An 18897-nucleotide genomic window follows, 5' to 3' on the forward strand; every position below is an offset into this window, starting at 1 on the left:
CTCCCTGGCAGCCAGGAACTGTTAATCACCCTGGAGCCAATACCCTCCCAAGGCAGGCTACCGGACCATGAAGCTGGAGAAGGCACCTCCAGTGAGTGTACCTTTGTGAATATAAAATACAGGGTTTAAAAGCAAGCGTCTTTAATGATTAATTTGCCCTGAAGACTTGGGATGTATTCGCAGCCAGCATAGCTACTGGAAAAGTCTGTTAACATGTCTGGGGATGGAGTGGAAATCCTCCAAGGACATCTCATTAAGCTCTCCTGGAGGTACTCTAAAAGCCTTTGCAGAAGGTTTCTGGGGAGGTCAGCCTTATTCTGTCCTCCATGGTAGGACACTTTTACCACGTCAAGCCAGTAGCAAGAAATCTGGAATCATTGCAGAACAAAGTATTGCAGCGAATGTGCCCGGGCTTTGGTGGCATTCAAGCAACATCCATTCTTTCTCTTTGTGTTAGCCTCAGGAGAGTGATATCATTCATGGGCACCTGGTTCAAATACAGGAAATTTGTTTAAGGGGACATTCAGAGGTGTCCACTCCTGCTGGGCTGTTTGCCTTTGGCTGAAAAGAAATCATCCCTGCTGTCAGCCACGTGGTAGGGGGAGGCCCGTTCATGCTGAGCTGTTCGCATTTGGCTGACAGGGATCTTCCCTGATACTAGCCACGCAGTTGTGGTGGGGGAGAGGGTGAAGCGATCATCCCAGAGAACTGGGGAGGGGGGGGGGTTGGGTTGTGCTGCACATTCACCCTAAAACTGCAGCCCCTCCTTTTAAATGGCCATACCAACGGGCTATGCTTGGTATGGGAAAGGAGGGTGCTGCTGTTTGAAACTGTTCCCACATGTTATGAAGGTTGAAGAAGCCGAAACCCTTTGCCTTACCATGACTGCCTGCAAGCCGAATTCTGTTGCCCAGCCGAGCGTATGTGATGTTTCTCACCAAACCAGCAGGCACTCAATATAAGAGGAAAAATGCAACCTTCTCCCAAAAGCACATGTGCTATGTAATGTGAATTGCTTGATTCAGTGTGAAACAGTCTTCACTTTGTTCTCTAAAATGTATCTTTTTTTAAATACTACTCTCCCTCTTTTTCCTCCTGCAGCTGCAAATGTTTCTACGCTCCCCCTATCATCTCCGTCCCAGAGGCTAGCACAGATTAGAAGGCGAAAAAAACGCCTTCACAAAGAAATGCTCAGAGCTCATGCAGTCCTCCTGCACTGAAAGAGCTCAGCAGAATGCGTGGAGGCAAACAATGGCAGAGACCAGGAAAGCGTTAAATGAATGCGATGAGAGGAGGGAGGAGCGTGATGAAAGGAGGCAGGATGCAATGCTGAGTCTAATGGGGGAGCAAACTGACATGCTCAGGCGTCTGGTGGAGCTGCAGGAAAGGCAGCAGGAGCACAGACCACCGCTGCAGCCCCTGTATAACCGCCTGCCCTCCTCCCCAAGTTCCATATCCTCCTCACCCAGACGCCCAAGAACACGGGGGGGAGGCTACGGGTCCCCAGCCACTCCACCCCAGAGGATTGCCCAAGCAATGGAAGGCTGGTATTCAATAAGTTTTGAACTAGTGTGACCTTGTCCTTCCCTTCTCCACCACCCCTCCTGGGCTACCTTGCGAGTTTTCCCCCTATTTGTGTGATGAATTAATAATGAATGCATGATTTTGAAACAATGATGACTTTATTGCCTCTGAAAGCGGTGATCGAAGGGGGGAGGTCGGCTGGCTTACAGGGAAGTAGAGTCAACCAAGGAGGTGGGTTTTCATCAAGGAGAAACAGACATATCATACTGTAGCCTGGCCAGTCATGAAACTGCTTTTCAAAGCTTGTCTGATGCGCAGGGCGCCCAGCTGTGCTCTTCTAATGGCCCTGGTGTCTGGCTGAATGTAATCGACCACCAGGTGATTTGCCTCAACCTCCCACCCCACCATAAACGTCTCCCCCTTACTCTCACAGATATTGTGGAGCACACAGCAAGCAGCAATAACAATGGGAAAATTGTTTTTGCTGAGGTCTAACCTAGTCAGCAAACTGTGCCAGCAAGCTTTTAAATGTCCAAATGCACATTCTACCACCATTCTGCACTTGTTCAGCCTATAGTTGAACTGCTCCTTACTACTGTCCAGGGTACCTGTGTATGGCTTCATGAGCCATGGCATTAAGGGGTAGGCTGGGTCCCCAAGGATAACTATAGGCATTTCAATATCCCCAATGGTAATTTTGTGGTCTGGGAAGTAAGTTCCTTCCTGCAGGTGTTCAAACAGACCAGCGTTCCTGAAAATGTAAGCATCATGCACCTTTCCTGGCCATCCCACGTTGATGTCGTTGAAACATCCCTTGTGATCCACCAGTGCTTGCAGCACCATTAAGAAGTACCCTTTGCGGTTTATGTACTGGCTGCCAAGGTGGTCCAGTCCCAAGATAAGAATATGCATTCCATCTATCGTCCCACCACAGTTAGGGAACCCCATTGCAGCAAAGCCATCCACTATGACCTGCACATTTCCCAGAGTCACTACCATTGATAGCAGCAGCTCAGTGATTGCATTGGCTACTTGCATCACAGCAACCCCCACAGTAGATTTACCCACTCCAAACTGATTCCTGACTGACCGATAGCTGTCTGGCGTTGCAAGCTTCCAGAGGGCTATTGCCACTCACTTCAACTGTGAGGGTGCTCTCATCTTGGTATTCTTGTGCTTCAGGGCAGGGGAAAGCAAGTCACAAAGTTCCATGAAAGTGCCCTTATGCAGTTGAAAGTTTTGCAGCCACTGGGAATCATCCCAGACCTGTAACACTATGTGGTCCCACCAGTCTGTGCTTGTTTCCCAGGCCCAGAATCAGCGTCCCACGGCATGAACCTGCTCCATTACCACCAGGATGTCCAAATTGCCAGGGCCCATGCTTTGAGAGAAGTCTGTGTCCATGTCCTCATCACTATCGTGATTGTGCTGTCGTCGTCTCCTCTTGCAGGTTCTGCACATACCCCAGGATAATGCGCGAGGTGTTTGCAATGCTCACAACAGCAGTGATGAGCTGAGCAGGCTCCATGCTTGCCATGGTATGGCGTCTGCAGGACAGCAGAGTTGCAGCGGAAGCGGTGGATGACAACGGATGACACAAGAATAGATATTTATACAGAACGATGAGAGGACCTGTGAGGTGGATTCATGGCCCCAGGAGAGCGGAGTTGCAGCGGAAGCAGTGGAGGACGACAGTTAGCACCGCGCACGTTTCCTGAGGAAGAACACAAGTACCTGGGAGCACATGACAGACAACATGGAGAAATTCGCTACTGAGACAAGAGCAGCAGAGTTGCAGGGGAAGCGGTGGATGACGACGATGGTTAGCAGTCCTACTACACTGTCTGCTGACAGCAGTATGGTGTCTGCACAGAAAAAAGGCACGAAATAATTGTCTGCCATTGCTTTCACAGAGGGAGGGGTGACTGACTACATGTACCCAAAACCACCCGTGGCAATGTTTTTGCCCCATCAGACATTGGGAGCTCAACCCAGAATTCCAATGGGCAGCGGAGACTGCTGGAACTGTGGGATAGCTACCCACAGTGCAACACTACAAAAGTCGAAGCTAGACATGGTACTGTGGATGTACTCCCCCAACTTAATGCGCTTAGTGTGGACACATGCAATCGACTGTATAAAATCGATTTCTAAAAATTGACTTCTATAAGAGTGACCTAATTTCGTAGTGTAGACATACCCATAGTCATGTAAGGGTTGAGAGCAGATATAACCCTCAACTGTTGGAAAACTTCCCTGTGTTATTACATTTAACATTTTTATAATCATTAGCATTACTAATGTGTGGGTAATGAAGTATTTATTGGTAGAAGGTTACAGATATTCATAAAAAGATTTTTGTACTATTTAGACCGGGAAATATTCAAGAATACTTTAGATCTGGTTTCCGCATCTGAGATTACTTTTCAAGGTATTCATAGAATATCAGGGTTGGAAAGGACCTCAGGAGGTCATCTAGTCCAACCCCCTGCTCAAAGCCCAATCCCCAACTAAATCATCCCAGCCAGGGCTTTGTCAAGCCTGACCTTAAAAACTTGAAAGGAAGGAGATTCCACCACCTCCCTAGGTAACGCATTCCAGTGTTTCACCATCCTCCTAGTGAAAAAGTTTTTCCTAATATCCAACCTAAACCTCCCCCACAACAACTTGAGACCACTACTCCTTGTTCTGTCATCTGGTACCACTGAGAACAGTATAGCTCTATCCTCTTTGGAACCCCCTTTCAGGTAGTTGAAAGCAGCAATCAGATCCCCACCTCATTCTTCTCTTCCGCAGACTAAACAATCCCAGTTCCCTCAGCCTCTCCTCATAAGTCATGTGTTCCAGTCCCCTAATCATTTTTGTTGCCCTCCGCTGGACGTTTTCCAATTTTTTCACATCCTTCTTGTAGTGTGGGGCCCAAAACTGAACACAGTACTCCAGATGAGGCCTCACCAATGTCAAATAGAGGGGAACGATCACGTCCCTCGATCTGCTGGCAATGCCTCTTCATATATATTCCAAAATGCCATTGGCCTTCTTGGCAACAATGGCACACTGACTCCTATCCAGCTTCTCGTCCACTGTAACCCCCAGGTTCTTTTCTGCAGAACTGCTGCCTAGCCATTCGGTCCCTAGTCTGTAGCGGTGCATTGGATTCTTCTGTCCTAAGTGCAGGACTCTGCACTTGTCCTTGTTGAACCTCATCAGATTTCTTTTGGCCCAATCCTCTAATTTGTCTAGGGCCCTCTGTATCCCATCCCTACCCTCCAGCGTATCTACCTCTCCTCCCAGTTTAGTGTCATCTGCAAACTTGCTGAGGGTGAAATCCACACAGTCCTCCAGATCATTAATGAAGATACTGAACAAAATCGGCCTGAGGACTGACCCTTGGGGCATTCCACTTGATACCGGCTGCCAACTAGATATGGAGCCATTGATCACTACCCGTTGAGCCCGACAATCTAGCCAGCTTTCTATCCACCTTATTGTCCATTCATCCAGCCCATACTTCTTTAACTTGCTGACAAGAATACTGTGGGAGACTTGTGTCAAAAGCTCTGCTAAAGTCAAGGAACAACACATCCACTGCTTTCCCCTCATCCACAGAGCCTGTTACTCGTCATTGAAGGCAATGAGATTAGTCAGGCATGACTTGCCCTTGGTGAATCCATGCTGACTGTTCCTGATCACTTTCCTCTCCTCTAAGTGCTTCAGAATTAATTCCTTGAGGACCTGCTCCATGATTTTTCCAGGGACTGAGGTGAGGCTGACTGTCCTGTAGTTCCCAGGATCCTCCTCCTTCCCTTTTTTTAAAGATGGGCACTACATTAGCCTTTTTCCAGTCATCCGGGACCTCCCCCGATGGCCATGCATTTTCAAAGATAATGGCTCTGCAATCACATCCGCCAACTCCTTTAGCACTCTCTGATTCAGTGCATCCGGCCCCATGGACTTGTGTTTGTCCAGCTTTTCTAAATAGTCCCGAACCACTTCTTTCTCCACAGAGGGCTGGTCACCTCCTCCCCATGCTGTGCTGCCCAATGCAGTAGTCTGGGAGCTGACCTTGTTCGTGAAGACAGAGGCAAAAAAAGCATTGAGTACGTTAGCTTTTTGCACAACCTCTGTCACTAGGTTGCCTCCCTCATTCAGTAAGGGGCCCACACTTTCCTTGACTTTCTTCTTGTTGCTAACAAACCTGAAGAAACCCTTCTTGTTACTCTTAACATCCCAGGTGTGATTTGGCCTTTCTGATTTCACTCCTGCCTGAAGCAATATTTTTATACTCTTCCCTGATCATTTGTCCAGTCTTCCACTTCTTGTAAGCTTTTTTGTGTTTAAGATCAGCAAGGATTTCACTGTTAAGCCAAGCTGGTCTCCTGCCATATTTACTATTCTTTCTACATATTGGGATGGTTTGTCCCTGTAACCTCAATAAGGATTCTTTAAAATACAGCTAGCTTTCCCCGTCATGTTATTCTCTCAGGGAATCCTGCCCATCAGTTCCCTGAGGGAGTCAAAGTCTGCTTTTCTGAAGTCCAGGGTCCGTATTCTGCTGCTCTCCTTTCTTCTTTGTGTCAGGATCCTGAACTCTACCATCTCATGGTCACCGCCTCCCAGGTTCCCATCCACTTTTGCTTCCCCTACTAATTCTTCTCGGTTTGTGAGCAGCAGGTCAAGAAGAGCTCTGCCCCTAGTTGGTTCCTCCAGCACTTGCACCAGGAAATTGTCCCCTACACTTTCCAAAAACTTCCTGGATTGTCTGTGCACTGCTGTATTGCTCTCCCAACTGATATCAGGGTGATAGAAGTTAATAGATCGCAGGTCCTGGTTCTCCTGGGAGACTTCAGTTAGTTGCTGGAAGAAAGGCTCGTCCACCTCAGCCCCCTGGTCCGGTGGTCTATAGCAGACCTCCACCACGACTTCACCCTTGTTGCTCACACTTCTAAACTTAATCCAGACACACTCAGGTTTTTCCGCAGTTTCATACCGGAGCTCTGAGCAGTCATTCTGCTCTCTTACATACAGTGCAACTCCCCCACCTTTTCTAAAGAAGAGTTTATCTGAGAGAAACTGGCAGTTGGAAAGCTGTTATAAGTATGGAGGGTAGAACTTACAGTAGCTGTTTAGTTGTTTGGTGAAATACAGAATATTATGCCATGTGCCTGTATGAATGCAGAATGTACTTGTTTTCAGATGAAGAAAAAACAAACTGAACAGGAGACCAGACTGACACAATATCAAGGTCTCACTTGTGTAGGTCTTAACTACGCCCATTCCAGGATAAGACACAAACTCAAACAGAATAGGGCTACACTTTGTGCTAACTACAAAAAGTAATTAAATTTTAAACTTCCACACTATACCACCTTCTGTTTTTCAACTTGCATTTACATTCACAAAGATCAAGAAAGTAACAAAATCTATTAGAACAATAATGAGTAACTTAAAACTATGGGTGGTGATTTCACCACGGCATGTATTATAAGCTTGCTGAACATCAAATGGTTATGTGGCTTCCTCTCCAGGACTCGTTTGTTAAGAGACTTTGCTATCCATTGTCCAATAGGCAATGGAAACAGTAACTTGTCTGATTTAGGGCACGCAAAAGAAGACTCATGGAAAAAAGTCCCATTCAGACCTCAAATTCCATATCAACGTTGTAAGAGCTATAAGATGTTTGCATCCTAGAGGTATTACCAGGCAGAACGCATCCAGTGCTTTCAGTAATTTATTTAAACTGGTAAGAGGACCAGAAGCCAGATGTTCCTCTTAAATCCGATCTGCTGTTCCTTTTAAAAGATAGAAGACTAACTGTCCTCAGTTTCCCACTGCACATAAAATGTACATTTTCTTGTGGATGGGTAAAGCAGAAATTCAGTTATCCTGAGGAAAGGACTGTGTGCTCTAGTGTTGCAGTCCCTTGTAGACAAATTAGGGCCCTTGGCCATCAAGCTCTCCCAGGTTTTGAGTTGTTCCAGTTGTTGAGTTTCTCTAGATTGCCTTCTAATCCACCGTACAAGGATTTCTTATATACGTCTTACCACATACCCCATTAAGAGTGTTGGTGTGGTTTAAAAAATAATCAGGCTGAAAATAACCACTACTCATGGTAGTGAACAAGCCTTATTTCATAGATTGTAGTCAAACTTCTTCAGGGAGGTGTCTTACCCCAAATTCACAATTTTTAATCCTAGGGATCAAGTATGTCACCCTGGCACCTGATAGTCACATATGTAACAGGTTAAACCTCTAATGTGAGGAAGTCTCAAGAAAGTAATTGAGACTTTCCTGGAGTCCAGGGACCCCTCTGCTGTGTTAGAAAGGTCTGGAGAAAGTTCTCCTTTTAACTTCCCCTACTCACTCATCCTTTCCATGCTTGCTGACCTGCCAGACAGGAGACACAATGAACAACTCTTTCTAACTATCCTGTTTGAAATGCCCATTTTAACTTTCTCTTTGAACAGAATGCTCAGTTTAACACTTTCAGCATGTTTCTAGAACACAAATACTACATCTTTAAACATCAGGAGGGTGGATAAAAATCAATTTTTTTTTAAATTGGATTTTTTCATTTAAATCTGATTTTTTGATACATTTTTTCCTCAAAAAGCATTTTATCTAAAGATACATTATAGCCCAAAGCTATCTCATCATGGAATAGGGATTATAAATTCTAATTCTATAGTATACAACAATATATTCATGTAATGTTTGAAAAAAGTTTTGTAAATGAGTTCCAATAGTTCATGGATTAGGGGCCCAATATTCTGGGCTTCCAGGGGCTTCTGTATAGATTATTTAGATCAATCTTTCCATCTACCCAATGGGACTCAGTGCTCAGTTTAGAAGATACCATCAGAGATGCTTAGTTTTGCAGTTCTCAGATTGTGGATTTGTGTCTTCAGAGATAACATGCTTGTTAACACCAAACATGTTTTAAAGTAAATAATATAGAGAGGTGAGAAATAACAGACCTTAACGCTATTGTCCCCCTGCAAATTTGTGTACACAGAGTCAATCCCTTACCTCTGCAAAATTTCAAAAAGTTCAATGAATAGAAGATTGTTGGGGATGGAATAGATCTGGACAAGGAGAAGAAGTCTGGAGATAAATGTGAGAAGGGAGAGGCAGGCAGTAGAAACAAAAGTGAAACTGTTTGAGCAGCATATTCCATAAGTCTTGAGGTCTTTCTGAATGTAGCCTTCATTGATTTGAGATCTATCATACCATTCTCACTAGAAGGGAAAACCCATAATGGCAGCAGGCTGTAAAAGAGACCCAGTTTGGAAATAAGATCCATTCAAGAAATATGTTTCTTTAAAACATCAGCAAAGTCACACCAGTGAACTGGTGGAAATCACTTACGCACCTGGATTCAGAAACTGTTGAAGTGATAATCTCACTTAGCAGCAGTAGCCTCTTCTGATGGTGTAGAAAGAATATTTTCTTCCTTTTGGACCAATTCATTCCAAATTGAGAATTTGGAACCTGAAAAAGCAGGAAAGCTTATTTTTCTTTTCCAGATTATGAATAAACAGGAAAATGAAGGTAAAGGCGACTGAGTCGGCTGCAGAAGCCAATATTTTAAGTTTCTCATGTTGACCTGGCTGACACAGTTGATTTTTTTAAATATTTAACTATTTTAGTTAAAATTGTTTAACAAAAACAAACCTGGTTTTAAAAAACTTGAATTTTTAACTAAATTCAAAAAGTCATATGCTTGTTTTGTTAAAATATTATATGTTTGCTGTTGAAGAAAAAATCCAAAATACATAATGTTGTTTTAGTTAAATAAAAATTTAAATGTCTATCTGGTGATGTTCTCCTCCTAACACAGCATGGCAAAAAAAATCCTCCAATTATTAATGATTAACCTGTTGAAATGGAGACAATTCAGCTCTCAATTACTTCATAAATATCTGCTTCAATTACCTTTGGTAAATTAAATAACCAAACAATCATTCATTTTCTGATATAGCTGTAAAACTAATCTGAAAAGTTTTCAAAATAAGTTGCTTTTAAAAATGTATAGTGTGTACCTTCTAAAAATGAAACCTACATCTACCTCTGAGTTGTGAAGAATATGGATTAAGGTTGTAACAACCAACAAGAATGCACATTTATGTAAAAATCCATGATTAAATAGTGTTCCTGACTAGTGATTTAAATCATGATTTAAATCGAATTCACCCTGAACATCAGCAATTAAAATGTCATTCTTCCACAGCCTACACATTCCACCTGCACTGTAAGCACCAAAGTCTCCTCCCTTCCCATGTGCCCACACTAGTTTAAACCCATGTGAGGATGCAATAGTATAAGAAGCAGAACTGGGGGAACCCAGTTCAAAATGTTACTCTTTTGTCTGGAGATGTTTTGTCCCCTCCTCCCACTTCTCTTTTCCACCAAATGGTTAAGAACATAAGAACAGCCATACTGGGTCAGACCAATGGTCCATCTAGCGCAGTATCCTGTCTTCCAGCAGTGGCTGGTGCCAGATGTTTCAGAGGGAGCGAACAGAACAGCGCAATTTATCAAGTGGTCCATCCTGTCACCCAGACCCAGCTTCTGGCAGTCAGAGGTTTAGGAAAACCTAGAGCATGGGGTTGCATCCTGGCTAATAGCCATTGATGGACCAATCCTCTGTGAACATATCTAATTCTTTTTTTAACCCAGTTATACTTCTGGCCTTTATAACATCCCCTAGCAATGAGTTCAACAGGTTGACTGTGTGCTGTGTTACAAAGTACTTCCTATTTGTTGGTTTTAAACCTGCTGCTTATTAATTTCATGGGGTGACCCCTAGTTCATGTGTTACATGAAGGGGTAAATAACACTTCTTTGGGTGATGTTCCCTATATGTATTCCATATGTGGGTGCAGATGCACACCATGTGCCTGAGTCCAGAAGTGTTTCTTAGCAGTGTCCGTAGACCTGCATGTGTGTAGTACATCCCCTTGTGCTTGCAGCCAAGAGTATAATAGGTTGTGCAGATTGATACCTCTCCAATTCCCTCTTACTGCTGCATGGCCTGAGTTGAAACCTCCTGTTCCTTCACGCTCTTAATTTTGACTAAGAGAGTGAGTTTCTCCATTCTTGTAGATAGTTGTATATAGATAGTAGTTGAAGAGCAGATAATTGAGTTAGTGATAGTTTTTCCCCCATTTGGGAACTGTCCCTGTCCTTCCAGGAGACGATGCTCCGCGTTCCAGGATTTAGAACTGTCTTCTACTCATTCTCATAAGCAACGAGCACCAGAGATGTGTCTACTGCCTCGGCGAGGCTCACTCCTTCCTGCTTCGACAAGACCTTCCTTTCCCCGAACCTGGGAAGCTCAGGAGCTCCACCAGTGTAAATTTCTAATGGAGGAAGCAATGAGACCACGTACACACTTGGATCCGGGACCATCAGACCCCCCGAACAGCAGCCGTCATCAGCGGTGAGCGTCCCTCCAAGCACTTTGCATGCCCCAGATCCAGCAGTACCAATGGTGAAGGACAAGCCCAGACATGAGAGTAAGAAGCACTCTCACAGGCACAAGAGCAGATCCCTGCAGCAGACTGCTCCCATGTGCAGCGTTTCTTCCCCAAGCCAAGCCAGGTCAGCTGAGATGATGCCCGCAGATCTGGCCAGATCCGTGCCCAAGCTTTCCCGAGTGGAAGATTAAAGCTCAGCACAAAGGGATCCGCTGGAACCCTGGTACCTGTGCATTTGGAGTGCTCACAGGCGCACACACCACCCATCCCATCGCTACTGCCATGCTGCTCAGACAAGACAGCCCAACAGATGCCACCCGGATCCTCTGGCATCTCTACGGGCACTCGAAGGACTTCTGGCAGCTCTGAGCCCCTCATTTTGGCAGATGAGCTGATACTCCTGTACCCACCCACTCTGCTCCTCTCCAGACCCCTTTTCACCTAAGAGATCTCCACTCCAGAGGACAAATCTCTTTTACTGCTGCCGGACAGGCTCCTACTAATGCCACACCACAGCCCATCTGTAGTGCTGGTTCCCTTAGTGCTGGAACTGTCCTTGGAGTCTGAGGAGTTTTCAGAGCTGGAACCCTCATTCTCCCCAATGTCATGCCACAGTTCTGACTCACGTCCCTGACCACCTTATCCACTGGCATATGATCCAGCAGCGAGGGTCTAGTACTTGTACCTGTGGGGCCCACCGCAACCACCGGCCCCTTCCCCTTGGCTGTACTGGGCACCCTGGGACTCCTACCAACGCTACCCACCCTGCCAGGCATCCTATTACAAGTGCCCGGCTCCTCTACCACCACTGTCTGAGGAAGAGGCAGATGTCCAACTGGTGCCACTTGCTCTGCCAGTCCCCACAGCTGCTTCCTCTTCACTGGATGAGGTGCTTATTCCTTTCTCCCTTTTTCACCAGATGACTACCGGCAATATCATGATTTGCTCCAGAGGGTAGCAGCAGACCTGAGCATCCCATTGGAGGAAGTTTGGGAAAAGCAACACCAGCTCCTGGACATTCTCCAACCTCAGGGGCCCTCAAGGGTGGCACTACCTATTAATGAAGTCATCCTTCACCCAGCATGAGCAGTGTGGCTCACCCCTGCCTTCTGTGTCCCTACACGTTAGCGGACAGGGCGGAGGTATTTTGTACCTGTTAAAAGGGTGGATTTTCTTTTTTGCACATGGCAGCTGAGCGAGAATGCCAGCAGACATAGAAGTCACCCCCTCCAGACTGGGCAGCAAAGTGCATGGACCTGTTGAGGAGGAAAGTATATTCCTCAGCAGTACTACAGTTCTGGATTGCAAACTATCAGGCTCTGCTAGACAAGTATGATTTTAATAACTATGCTAAGCTAGCAGAATTCTGGGACAAACTACCAACAGCAGCAATATTAGGTGCTGGTAGATGAGGGGCACCTGGTTGCCCAAGTGAGTCTCCAGGCGGCTATAGATGTGGCCAGCACATCCTCTTGCTCTCACATGACTGGGGTTGTCATGTGCCAGGACTCATGGCTCCAGACATCTGGCTTCCCAAGGGAGGTCCAAAATGCAATCGAGGACCTCCCCTTTGGTGAGTACAAACTGTTTCACAGCAAGACAGACAAGTCCCTTCACTCTTGAAAGACTCCAGGGCCATGCTACAGTTCCTAGGGATATAGGAACTGGGGTAGATAGGGGTATACCGAACAGCTGAGGTGGCATATTTGTGCTTCTACTATGGCGAAAACTTTCATGAAGACTTGTGGAGCCATGGCTATGCCAAAAGGGAGAACCTGGAATTGGTAGTAGTGTGTCCTTGAAAATGTAGAAATTTCCACTGGGCCGGGTGAATGTCCACATGGAAGTGGGCATCTTTAATGTCAAGACCGTGAGCCAGGCCCCCTGGGGGAGAGATGGGATAATTGATGCCAGCGTCCACCTGCAGAATTTGGATTTTCTGATAAATGTGTTCAGCAGCCAAAGGTCGAGAATGAGGCAGCACCCTCCGTCCTTGTCATAAATATAAAGGGAAGGGTAAACCCCTTTTGAAATCCCTCCTGGCCAGGGGAAAGCTCCTCTCACCTGTAAAGGGTTAAGAAGCTAAAGGTAACCTCGCTGGCACCTGACCAAAATGACCAATGAGGAGACAAGATACTTTCAAAAGCTGGGAGGAGGGAGAGAAACAAAGGGTCTGTGTGTCTGTCTATATTCTGTCTTTGCCGGGGATAGACCAGGAATGGAGTCTTAGAACTTTTAGTAAGTAATCTAGCTAGGTACGTGTTAGATTATGATTTCTTTAAATGGCTGAGAAAAGAACTGTGCTGAATAGAATAACTCTTTCTGTCTGTGTATCTTTTTTGTAACTTAAGGTTTTGCCTAGAGGGGTTCTCTATGTTTTGAATCTAATTACCCTGTAAGGTATCTACCATCCTGATTTTACAGGGGGGATTTCTTTATTTCTATTTACTTCTATTTTTATTAAAAGTCTTCTTGTAAGAAAACAATGCTTTTTCATTGTTCTCAGATCCAAGGGTTTGGGTCTGTGGTCACCTATGCAAATTGGTGAGGCTTTTTATCCAACATTTCCCAGGAAAGGAGGGGTGTAAGTGTTGGGAGGATTGTTCATTGTTCTTAAGATCCAAGGGTCTGGGTCTGTAGTCACCTAGGCAAATTGGTGAGGCTTTTTACCAAACCTTGTCCAGGAAGTGGGGTGCAAGGTTTTGGGAAGTATTTTGGGGGGAAAGACGTGTCCAAACAGCTCTTCCCCAGTAACCAGTATTAGTTTGGTGGTGGTAGCGGCCAATCCAAGGACAAAGGGTGGAATATTTTGTACCTTGGGGGAGTTTTGACTAAGCTGGTAAAGATAAGCTTAGGAGGTTTTTCATGCAGGTCCCCACATCTGTACCCTAGAGTTCAGAGTGGGAGAGGAACCTTGACAGTCCTTCTTAGGGATGAGGAAGTATGGGAAGTAGAAGTTTCATTCCATGTTAGGAGGTGGGATCTACTCTATAGCTCCCTTTAGGAGAAGAGAGTCTGCTTCTTGTTTGAGAACGCATTGAAGGGAAGGGGAGTATCCAGGAGTGAGGGGGAAATGAGAGAAATTCTATGGAGTATCCACGGTAGATGATTTCCAGTACCCAACAGTCCACATTGTGGGCAAATAGGCCAAGACAGCTCCCAAAGACAACATGAGGCTCTGCAAGTGGCATCGGGGGAGGTTCGTGGGTCTTGACCATCGCATCAAAACTGAGGCTGCTGGTGAAAGAGGATGGTCATGGCAGAGGAAGGGAAGCAAGGTCGCTGAGAGCAGTGCTGCCTATGTGAGGCCTCCTGCTGGCATTAATAGTAGGCTGTGTAGGGCGCATGTGGGCATGGACGGAATTGCTACCATTGTTGTCTGCGTTGCAAGCCATGCACTACGGTCCACTATTGTCTCTCTGTCCTTGAACATATACATTGCATGCATGTCTGCATATGCACTGCTTCCAGATGGGGCTCCTCTCCATCTACAGAGTCAGCATGGACCATATGGAGGCCAGAGTCCTTATTGCCTGAACAGTGTTCACCTCCCTCACATGATGGACTGATCCTTCCAAGGTCATATTTGGTACCCCCTTCACCTCTCCCACCACACAGACTACCATTACAATGGACGCCTCCCTCATAGGTTGGGGAGCCCATCTAGATGGTCACACAGCCCAGGGGGTGTGAATGCCATGGGAAGCCAGGATGCATATAAACATGCTAGAACTGTGGGAAGTCAGGTTTCAGAGTAACAGCCGTGTTAGTCTGTATTCGCAAAAAGAAAAGGAATACTTGTGGCACCTTAGAGACTAACCAATTTATTTGAGCATAAGCTTTCGTGAGCTACAGCTCACTTCATCGGATGCATATTGTGGAAAGTGTAGAAGATCTTTTATACACACAAAGCATGAAAAAATATACCTCCCCCCACCCCACTCTCCTGCTGGCAATAGCTTATCTAAAGTGATCACTCTCCTTACAATGTGTATGATAATCAAGGTGGGCCATTTCCAGCACAAATCCAGGGTTTAACAAGAAAGTCGGGGGGGGGGGGTTAGGAAAAAAACAAGGGGAAATAGGTTACCTTGCATAATGACTTAGCCACTCCCAGTCTCTATTCAAGCCTAAGTTAATTGTATCCAATTTGCAAATGAATTCCAATTCAACAGTTTCTTGCTGGAGTCTGGATTTGAAGTTTTTTTGTTGAAGAATTGCAACTTTCATGTCTGTAATCGCGTGACCAGAGAGATTGAAGTGTTCTCCGACTGGTTTATGAATGTTATAATTCTTGACATCTGATTTGTGTCCATTTATTCTTTTATGCAGAGACTGTCCAGTTTGACCAATGTACATGGCAGAGGGGCATTGCTGGCACATGATGGCATATATCACATTGGTGGATGTGCAGGTGAACGAGCCTCTGATAGCGTGGCTGATGTTATTAGGCCCTGTGATGGTTTCCCCTGAATAGATATGTGGGCACAGTTGGCAACGGGCTTTGTTGCAAGGATAGGTTCCTGGGTTAGTGGTTCTGTTGTGTGGTATGTGGTTGCTGGTGAGTATTTGCTTCAGGTTGGGGGGCTGTCTGTAGGCAAGGACTGGCCTGTCTCCCAGGATTTGTGAGAGTGTTGGGTCATCCTTCAGGATAGGTTGTAGATCCTTAATAATGCGTTGGAGGGGTTTTAGTTGGGGGCTGAAGGTGACGGCTAGTGGCGTTCTGTTATTTTCTTTGTTAGGCCTGTCCTGTTGTAGGTGACTTCTGGGAACTCTTCTGGCTCTATCAATCTGTTTCTTCACTTCCGCAGGTGGGTACTGTAGTTGTAAGAATGCTTGATAGAGATCTTATAGGTGTCTGTCTCTGTCTGAGGGGTTGGAGCAAATGCGTTTGTATCGCAGAGCTTGGCTGTAGACGATGGATCGTGTGGTGTGGTCAGGGTGAAAGTTGGAGGCATGTAGGTAGGAATAGCGGTCAGTAGGTTTCCGGTATAGGGTGGTGTTTATGTGACCATCGTTTATTAGCACTGTAGTGTCCAGGAAGTGGATCTCTTGTGTGGACTGGACCAGGCTGAGGTTGATGGTGGGATGGAAATTGTTGAAATCGTGGTGAAATTCCTGAAGGGCTTCTTTTCCATGGGTCCAGATGATGAAGATGTCATCAATATAGCGCAAGTAGAGTAGGGGCGTTAGGGGACGAGAGCTGAGGAAGCGTTGTTCTGAGGAAGTCAGTTTCACGTGCCAGGCATTTCTTTCTCTCATCCAGTCCCACCACTACAGCAGTTGTGTACATGAATAAGCAGGGTGGTGCTAAGTCTCCCTCCCTCTGTTCTGAGTCTGTCTCTCTTTGGAACTGGTGCATCAAGCACCAGCTGATGCTCCAAACCATATACCACCCAGGTACCGAAAATGCCCTAGCCAATGTGCTCAGCAGGACACTCTACCTCAACCAAGAGTGGGAGTTACATGATGCCATGCTCGGATACCTCTTCCATAAATGGGGTACCCTGTGGTGGGGCCTCTTTGCCACTCGTGAGAACTGCAAACTGCCCCTTTATTGCTCCAGGGGAGCCTTAAGGGAAGACTCACAGGGTGACTCCCTTTTCCTCCCCTGAACAGGCAACCTCCGCTATGCCTCCCCCCCCCCTTTTCCCCTCCTCCCACAAGATCCGCTTGGACTAAGCCACTGTGATACTTGTAGCCCTATTCTGACCCCGCCAATTCTGGTTCACAGATCTGCACAGACTCTCCATCCACACACTACTCTGCCTCTGAACACTCCCAGATCTCCTTATGCAAGACTGGGACCAAGTCCAACATCCCAAGCTGGGCTATCTTCACCTCACAGCCTAGTATTTGGATGCGGCTAAGGGATAGACAGGGCATGCTCCACCCCAGTGTAACACATCTTTAACCAGAGGAGAAGGGCATCCACCAGGGCCTGCTACAGCGCTAAAAGGAGACATTTCACTGCCATCCCCATCCCCTGAGAGCTATATCTATACCCATCATCCTCAACAACTTCTCAATCTTGCCCTTAGACTCTTATAGAGCTATCTGGCAGCACTCAGGTTCTTTGTCTCCCCATGGATAGCACCTCTGTGTTTTTACAAACCCTACCACCATCCGTTTCATTAAGGGTTTACTCAGTACTTTCCTGCCAGTACTCAGCCCACACCCCTGTGGGACCTTAATCTCGTTCTCTCTGCCCTCACAAAGCCACCCTTTGAGCCACTGGCAACATGCTCCCTCTCCCAGCTCTTCACAAAGGTGACATTCTTGGAAGCCATTACCTCAGCTGTACAGGTCAGTGAACTGGCGGCCACGATGGCAAACCCCCCCTTACACTGGGTTCCACAAGAATAAATTTTCCTTGTGGTTACACCCTAAATTCCTCCCAAAAGTAGTGTTGACGTTCCACCTAAATCAGTGCATCTACCTATCTGTGTTCTGCTCTAAACCACACACCTCCCACGTGGATAGGATTCTACACTCCCTAGACATCCGCGGAGCACAGGCATTCTACCTCCACATGACTCGCTCATTTTGCACATTGCCAAATTATTTGTGGCCATTGCCAACTGATCCAAGGGCCAAACCCTCTCCTCCCAGTGAATCTCCAAATAGGTCTCCGGGTGGATCCGTGAATGCTACACACAATCCAATATGCCTCCGCCTGAGGGAGCTACAGTGCACTCTATGCAAGCGCAAGCAGCTACATCAGCCTGCCTTGCTGACGTCTCATGGCAGGCCATCTGTCATGCAACAGCTTGGCACTCCGTCCACATCCCACAATGCTATGGCACAAGTAGCAGCTACCAACTCTGTTGCGGGCCAAGCTGTACTGCTGATTGCACTTCCTATTGCATCCTCTCATCCACCTCTGCACTGATCACTGCTCGCTAATCACGCACACATGGAGTACATATAGGGACCATGACTTGAAGAAAAAGAGGAGACTACTTACCTGCAACTGGAGGTTCTGTGAGCTGTGTAGTCCCAATTCCTATTCCAATCCCCACCCTCCATCCCCCCTGCTGTGGACTGGACTGCACAACAGTAAGAGGGACACTGGAGAGGTGTCCACATGCAAGACCTATTGTACCCTCAGATTTGAGCATGCATGCACTATGCACATGTGGGTGTACGGCTACTGCAAAGAAACACTTCCGGACTCGGGTATGGGGCGCGTGCCCACCCATGGGTGGAATACAAACAGGGATCGCACATCTTGAAGAGCCTCCTGTTACAGATAAGTAACCCCCTAGTCACATTCTTCATACCAGTCATGATTTTATAGACTTCTATCCTATCTCCCCCTCCCACCTCTCTTTTCTCAGCTGAACAGTCTCAGCCTGTTTAATCTCTCCTCAGGCCCAAGCTGTTCCACACCCTTAATCCCGGCTCTTGCCCTCCTCTGTACTTTTTCCAATTCCAGTACAATTCTTGTGAGACGGGGCGACCAGCGCGGCACAGGGCGTTCAAGGTGATTTTCCACCAGGGAGTCAGTCCAGTGTGGAGCTGTTGCCACGTCTGGGCCCCCGGGGGCCCGTCTCCTGCGGAGGTGGACGGTGCCCCGGGGCTGCGCCGCCCGGGGACCCGTTTGGAAAGTCTGGCAACTGTGGCAAAACTCACCCGCGAAATGGCCCCGGTTTGGAGCCGGTGAGGAAGGTGGAGCAGGCCCATCCCCTCCTTGGGGCTCCTTGGATGGGACCAAGGGGGCCCAGGCAGAGCCAGGCACGCGGGGCGGGGGCATCCTGGTTTCCCCCAAGTGAGTGCGGATGAGTGGGGGTAGGGGGGAGGGGTGAGCCAGCCCCTCCCCCACGCCAGGCAGAGCGGGGGAGGGTCCTGTCCCTTGACGGTGCCCCTAGGCGGGGCGCTGCCGGGCCCTGAG

At 46.8% G+C, this 18897-nt stretch overlaps 1 long non-coding RNA gene across 2 annotated transcripts in view; it reads right to left on the reverse strand.

The window, feature by feature from the left end:
* Positions 1-18806, reverse strand: part of LOC311517199 — a 54209-nt gene extending 35403 nt beyond the window's left edge. Inside the window, exons 1-2 of one of the 2 annotated variants that reach the window (XR_014710634.1) lie at positions 18639-18806; positions 8897-9015 (exon numbers count right to left, since the gene is read on the reverse strand). This is a non-coding gene — a long non-coding RNA (uncharacterized lncRNA). The remainder of the gene's footprint in view (positions 1-8896; positions 9016-18638) is intronic. The other variant, XR_014710635.1, reaches the window with a different exon arrangement.
* Between the last annotated feature and the right edge of the window lie 91 nt (positions 18807-18897).

Source organism: Lepidochelys olivacea (genome assembly GCF_965140295.1).
Source record: "Lepidochelys olivacea isolate rLepOli2 genome assembly, chromosome: 2".
In the NCBI taxonomy this organism is placed as follows: Eukaryota; Metazoa; Chordata; order Testudines; family Cheloniidae; genus Lepidochelys; species Lepidochelys olivacea.